Here is a 7492-nt window from a genome sequence, read left to right as displayed (position 1 = left end):
TTAACCCACATTTCATCTGATACACAAAAATTAGCCTAAAAAACGGATTAAAGGGGTGGGAAAAGGGAAGAGCAGAGAAAGGGAAGGAGGGATGGGGTAGGGAGTCAAGGTATGTGCACACCTTTTGGGGACAGGACACAATTATAAGAGGGACTTTACCTAACAAATGCAATTAATGTAACCATTAATGTAACCTGGGTCTTTCTCAATGAATCCCCAACTAACAACAACAACAAAAATGGATTAAAGATCTAAAAGTAAAATCTAAAATTATCGAATATCTAGAAGAAAACACAGAAGACTGTACTGAGCTGGACAAAGACTGCTTAGAGTCAATATTAAAGCGTGTACGTTAAAAAAAAATAGTAAATTGATTTCATTAAAACAAATGTTCTGCAAAATAAAATTAATAACCTTCAAAAAACTGTTAAGGGAATGAAAACAGAAGCCACTGAATGGGAGAAAGTATTTATAAACTGCATGTCCAACAAAGGACTTGTACCTAGAATATATACAAAAGACTTCTCAAAGTTTGACAGTAAAAAAAGCACAGAATTCAATTTAAAACTATACACGTTTAGTCAAAAGATTTGAACAGACTGGACACTTCACCAGTGAAAATTTAGGGATGGCAAATAAGCACATGAAAAAATGCTCAGCATCACTCATTAGAAAATGAAAATCAAATCCACAATAAGATCCCGATACCTAACAAGAATGCCAAAATACTAATAAAGACTGGCTACATCAAGTTCAGGAGAAGATGCAGAAGAGGCAGCACTCCTATACAGAGGTGATGAGAAGAAAAAATTACAGAGAAAAGTCAAAGACGCACCTACAGCTGTATGTCCCAACCATTCCACTCCTATCTACCCCCCAAAAATCAAAGCATGTATGTCCACATAAAGACCTGTTCACAAATTTTTACTGTAGCTATGTTTGTAAAAGTCACAAACTATAAGGACGGGCATGGTGGCTCACATCTGTAATCCTAGCACTCTGGGAGGCCCTGGAAGGTGGACTGCCTAAGGTCACAAGTTTGAGACCAGCCTCAACGAGAGCAAGACTTCCATCTCTTAAAAAAAAACAGCTGGGCATTGTGGTAGGCACCTACTCAGGAAGCTGAGATAAGAGAATCGCTTGAGCCCAAGAATCTGAGGTGGTTGTGAGCTGTGGCACCAAGGCACTCTACCAAGGGCAACAAAGTGAAACTTGGTCTCAAAAAAAAAAAAAAAAAAAAAAAGATGGCTTGGCGCCTGAGGCTCAACAGCCACATACACCCAAGGTGGTGGGTTTGAATCCAGCCCAGGCCTGCCAAACAACAGTGACAGCTGCAACCAAAAAATAGCCAAGTATTGTGGCAGGTGCCTGTGGTCCCAGCTACTTGGGAGGCTGAGGCAGGAGGCTCGCTTGAGTCCAAGAGTTGGAGATTGCTGTGAGCTGCAATGCCATGGCACTCTACCCAGGGGGACAGCTTGAGGCTCCTGTCTCAAAAAAAAAAAAAAAAGGAAAAAAAAAAATCACAAACTGAAAACGACTCAAATGTCCATCCATAACAAATATAAATAACTTGAGGTATCCATGCAATGGGATCCTACTTAAAAATGAAAATACTGAGATGCTCAATAAAATAGGTAAATCTCAAAATAATTACGCTGGTTAAAAGAAGCCAGACACAATAGGATACACGCAGTATGACTCTATGTATATAAATTTTAGAAAATACAAAGTAATCTAAAAATCACATAAGATCAGTGGCCATCTAAAACTGGCGAGGGGGGTGGTGCCTATGGCTCAATGAGTAGGGTGCCAGCCCCATACACTGAGGGTGGTGGGTTCAAACCCGGCCCTGGCCAAACTGCAACAAAAAATAAAATAAAATAAAACTATTGAGGGGGCAGGCACAGTGGCTCACACCTGTAATCTTAACACCCTGAGAGTGTGAGGTGGGTGGATCGCTTGAGCTCAGGAGTTAATACCCTGTCACTATTAAAAATAGAAAAACTAGCCAACCACTGTAGTGGGTGCCTATAGTCCCAGCTCCTCAGGAGGCTTAAACAGTACGATGACTTGAGCCCAAGAATTTGAGGTTCAGTGCCTATAGCTCAGTGGCTAGGGCGCTGGCCACATACATGATGGGCAGCCAGTTCAAACCAGGCTTGGGCCTGCCAAACAACAATAGCTGGGCATTGTAATCCTATAAGTATTACAATAGGTAGGCACCTATAGTCCCAGCTATTTGGGAGGCTGAGGCAAGAGAACTGCTTAGCCCAAGAGTTTGAGGTAGCCATTGACACCACAGCACTCTACCCAGGGTGACACAGTGAGACTCTGTCCCGAAAAAAAGAAAAAAGAGAGAGAATTTGAGGTTGCTGTGAGCTATGATACTACAGCATTCAATACCAGGGAAACAAGAGTGAAACTGTCTCAAAAATAAATAAATACAGTGGAGCCTCTGGCTCAGTGGGTGGGGCGCTGGCCCCATATATTGAGGGTGGTGGGTTCAAACCCAGCCCTGGCCAAACTGCAAGAAAAAAATAGCCAGGCGTTGTGGCGGGCGCCTGTAGTCCCAGCTACTCGGGACGCTGAGGCAAGAGAATCACCTAGGCCCAGGAGTTGGAGGTTGCTGTGAGCTGTGTGATGCCACAGTACTCTACCAAAGGTGATAGAGTGAGACGTTGTCTCTATAAATAAATAAACAAACAAACAAACAAACAAACTGTTGAAGGGGTTAAGGAGAGATAGAGGAAAGCAGGGAAGGATTACATAGTGGTAGGAAGAAACTTGGGGAAAATGGATGTGTTTATTATCAGAATTGTAGTAATGATTTCAGAGGTATCAATCCCTGTGCAGTTTTCTGCATGTCAATTATACCTCAATAAGGCTGGTAAAACCAAAAACCAAAATAAGGGTATGCCAATGGTACAGAAGAAATATCCAAAAAATGAAAATAATAGGAATGTTAGTTCCTTTTCAACAGCTTCATTTTTGAAATATGCCAGCCAAAATTCCAATAGAGAATGTGAATCATTATTTATATATCTCATCTAATTCCAAAAACGTTTTCAATAGTATATAATAGAAGTAGAACAATAAAACCATTAAGCAAGACAGTAAAACGATGATAACTAGAATTTAAGAACAATAATTTTCAAGAGATATTTGCAAAAAGGAGATGAAACTTATCTGTGAAATTTACCCCTTTCCTGAAGATAAACGAAATTGTAATATTGTTTATTAAAATAGCAGCTAATAGCATCTGCGTCTTCTAAAATTTAACACAACTTATTTTGTGCTCTCTCACTTGTCATTTTCTTTATCCCATGTGTCAGGAGTTTGTTTCCATTTTCAGATTCCCGTTCAGATTCTTTCTTTTCCTAACTATTACTACTGCCTTAAGTCTGAAATCTCACCAACTCAAATCATTTCTGGAATAAGATTAAATGCAATTTTTTTTTTAAATCAAGACCAGAGTCTCACTTTGTTGCCTTCGGTAGAGTGCTGTGGCGTCATAGCACTCTTTGGCTCAAGCAATTCTCTTGCCTCAGCCTCCCAAATAGCTGGGACCTCAGGCACCCACCACAATTCCCAGCTGATTAAATGCAAATTAATTGCTACACCACCCTCCTAACTTATCTCACTACCCCCAATTTTTGCTCACTCTAATGCATTCTAAACAATTCTTTTTGAATTCTCTCCTGATGAAAAAGAAAAAAAGCTATTTTACTAACAAAAGCTGAAACTCTAACAGGACATCAAAATTGGCCATACCCTGCCTTACCCCAGCCATCCTGTACCCTCACTTCTCACATCAGCTACCCTAGATTGGTCTCAGAATCTCTGGACTTCGGGCCAAAAGCTCTGTAGCACAGACGAAAGATTGAACAATCTTTACACAAAGATTGAAAACCTACTTGTACAAGACAGAGCCTTTTATAACATGCCCTTTGCCTGGCTTCCTGGTCTCATCTCCTGATACCACAAAGACACTGAGTTAGAGACACACCAAGCGGCTTTCGTTCTCACTGAGCTCCACGCCTCCTTACACACACTGCTTTCCTTGCATTCTCCTCCCACACAGCTCCACATATCCCAACTATAGATTGACCTGGATGAAGAAAAGCAGATAAGCTACAAATAAATGAGAAACGAAAGCAAGGCGAGACAATGAAATGGAATACAAGCAGTCTCAGAGTTCCAAACACCCAAATAACGAGTGGCTCACACTTACAAACAAAGGGTATTACCAGTAATAGGTAAATGTATCTATTCCAACTTAAACACACATTCAACTTTAGAACAAAAATACAGAGCCTATCTCATTCATAACCTGGGACTGCCTGTATATAAAAGTGTAGAATGGGAAAAGGGTAAACAGAGCTGAAAAGAGGCAAGGGAATAAACTGTTGGGCGGGGGTCCAACACACATGTGCTGAGGCATGAAAAAAATTTTCCCTAAGCCCAAATCTGCTCTCAAAGGCCCTGTGAGTAGGACGTATTCACAAGTTAATGAATAAAAGTCTGCAGAGACACAAAAGAGAGATGGTTAAGCAAATAGACACCTTTGAGGAGGGCCTGAATGCCCAGACGTGAATGGCAATTATTCGTTAATGTCATCGACATTAAGATGAACACAGAATTTTAGCAGTCCTAAAAATGGGACAGCATGAACACCAGAAAATCTGTGGAAATGTAAGTGTTCAATTGTTGAATTCTCTACCAGAACATCAACTTCTTAAAAAACCTTTATTCATAACACCCTTTAATTTCCTAAACACATTTTCTGACTTATTCTGAGTAGATTTAGTATGTTGTGTTTCAAAATCCTGTTCAATTGAACAATATTAGCAAATGTTGATTATGAGTCTCCATTATTTTTTTTTTGAGACAGAGCCTCAAGCTATCCCCCTGGGTAGAGTGCTGTGGCATCACAGCTCACAGCAACCTCCAACTCCTGGGCTCAAGTGAGTCTCCTGCCTCAGCCTCCCAAGTAGCTGGGACCACAGGCGTCTGCCCCAACGCCCGGCTATTTTTTGGTTGCAGCTGTCATTGTTGTTTTCGCAGGCCCAGGCTGGATTCAAACCCGCCACCTTAAGTGTATGTGGCTGGTGCTTTAGCCACTTGAGCCACATGCGCCGAGCCATGAGTCTCCATTTTTACAAATCTATACCTCTTAGTTTTTACATTGTCATATCACTCAACCAGGTACATGCCCTTATTCAGGAGGCTAAGGCAGGAGAATCACCTAAGCCCAGGAGTTCATGTCAGGCCTGGACAATACAACCAGACCCCATCTCAAAAATAATAAAGAAAAAGAATGATGCCATGTCATTCTATTTTTCAATAACATTCTCACCAGAAGTCAGCAAACATTTTCTGTAAAGAGCCAGATAATAAATGCCGTAGACTTTCTAAGCACTTAGTAAGATGGCTGTGTTAATTCTGCCATGGGAGCACAAAAGCACACAGACAATACATAAACAAAGTGAATGCAGTGTTTCAAAAAAGCCTTATTTACAGGCACAGAAATTTTAATTTCCTATAGTTTTCATGTCACAAAATATTCAAAAACTATCTTACCTCGGAGACCATACACACTACTGGCAGGATTTATCTGGCCAGCAAGCCACAGTTTGCAGACCCCTCTCTACACTCTAAAGTTCAGCTGTACAACCCTTCCATTATTCCATATTTCCAAAGCATCACAATTAACTTTATTTGCAAGTCTTTCTGCTTAGCAGCAATTGTGTGATGACCTCTGGGAAATGAACAATTAGGCATTCTTTTGACTTACACCCATTCAGTTTCACCCACATTCACACTTAAAAAAAAAAACTTGCTTATCCAGTTTCTGATTTAAACACCAAAGGAAGGAAAGGGGGATTTTAAGTAGTTGTGTAAAGGCACAAAGAACAATGACCACTGTTACACTGATGTCAAATGTCAAAAGAGTCCATCATGGGGAATCTCAATTTTCAGTCCCAATTCTCTCCCACAGATTGAAAAACTAAGTAAAAACTAAACAGTAGCTTTCAAGTTTGATAATGGGATATCTTAAACTCATTCTCACATTCTAAAGAAATGCACAGGCTCGGCACCTATGGCTCAACCTGCTAAGGCGCCAGCCACATACACCTGAGCTGGCGGGTTCGAATCCAGCCCGGACCCACCAAACAACAATGACGGCTGCAACCAAAAAACAGCTACTTGGGAGTTGGAGGCAGGAGAATCATTTGAGCCCAGGAGTTGGAGGTTGCTGTGAGCTGTGATGCCACAGTTCTCTACCCAAGGCGACAGCTTGAGGCGCTGTCTCAAAAAAAAAAAAAAAAAAAAAAAGAAATGCACAAGAAAGACAAATATTGCATGATTATTTCAACTATACAAAGTATCTAAAGTACTGAAGCTCAAGAAGGGAAGATGATTACCAGGGGCTGGAGGAGGGGGAAAAGGAAAGCAGTCTTTTAATGAGTATGGGGTTTCAGTTTTGTTTTTGGGGGTTTTTTTGGTTTTTTTGAGACAGAGTCTTACTTACTCGCCCTCGGTCGAGTGCCGTAGCATCATAGCTCACAGCAATCTCAAACTCTCAGGCTCAAACAATTCTCTTGCCTCAGCCTCCCAAGTTTCTGGGACTACAGGCGCCCACCACAATACCCAGCTATTTTTAGAGACAGGTTCTCATTCTGGATCAGGCTGGTCTCCAACCTGCGGGCTATGACAATCCACCCAACCCAGAGTACTGGGATTATAATCGTGAGATACCACGCCGGGCCTTGGGGTTTCAGTTTTGAAGCTGAAAAGGTTCTAGAGGTGTTGCATGACAAAATGCATATACCTAATACTATTTGTACTACATACTTTAAAACTGTTAAGATGGTATACTTTGTTAGGTTTTTACAACAATAAAAATGTATTTCTTACAGATGACAGAAAACTGGATCTGAAGCCAACTGGTTATAATTTTTTCTAAAGAGAACTTACAACTGACTAATCTGTCATAGGATTAGTTGTGTTTTTTTTAAACCAACAGGTATTAAATTATTTACAATTATGTCCCAAAAGTATCTATTAATATCATGCTGCCACTGAAGCATTCTTTTAAATACTATATGAAATAAGCTATCTGGAAACCTTTTTTGTTTTTTTAATATGGTACACTTCACGAATTTGCGTGTCATCCTTGCACAGGGGCCATGCTGATCTTCTATGTACCATTCCAATTTTAGTATATGTGCTGCCAAAGCAAGCACCTATCTGGAAATATTCACAAAAATATATACAAATAGATTTTTAAAATGTTAATGCTATTGTATTTTTCTACTATAGGAAAAAGCAATGTAATAAACCTTGTCTCATTAAAAAAACTAAAAATCGGGGTGGCAGCCATAGCACAGTGCACCAAGGATGGCATGTTTCAACCCAGCCTGGGCCAGCTAAACATCAATGACAACTGCAAAAAAAAAAAAAAAAAAGCCAGGTATTGTGGCGGGCACCT

At 40.4% G+C, this 7492-nt stretch overlaps 1 non-coding gene across 1 annotated transcript; it reads right to left on the bottom strand.

Moving 5' to 3' along the window:
• Positions 1–7140: 7140 nt before the first annotated feature.
• Positions 7141–7247, bottom strand: LOC111722078. The gene has a single exon (XR_002771028.1). It is a non-coding gene; the product is annotated as a U6 spliceosomal RNA (small nuclear RNA).
• Between the last annotated feature and the right edge of the window lie 245 nt (positions 7248–7492).

Source organism: Otolemur garnettii, unplaced genomic scaffold (assembly GCF_000181295.1).
Source record: "Otolemur garnettii isolate 467f Iridium unplaced genomic scaffold, OtoGar3 scaffold00005, whole genome shotgun sequence".
Lineage (NCBI taxonomy): Eukaryota > Metazoa > Chordata > Mammalia > Primates > Galagidae > Otolemur > Otolemur garnettii.
This window is presented reverse-complemented; position numbering and strand designations above follow the sequence as displayed.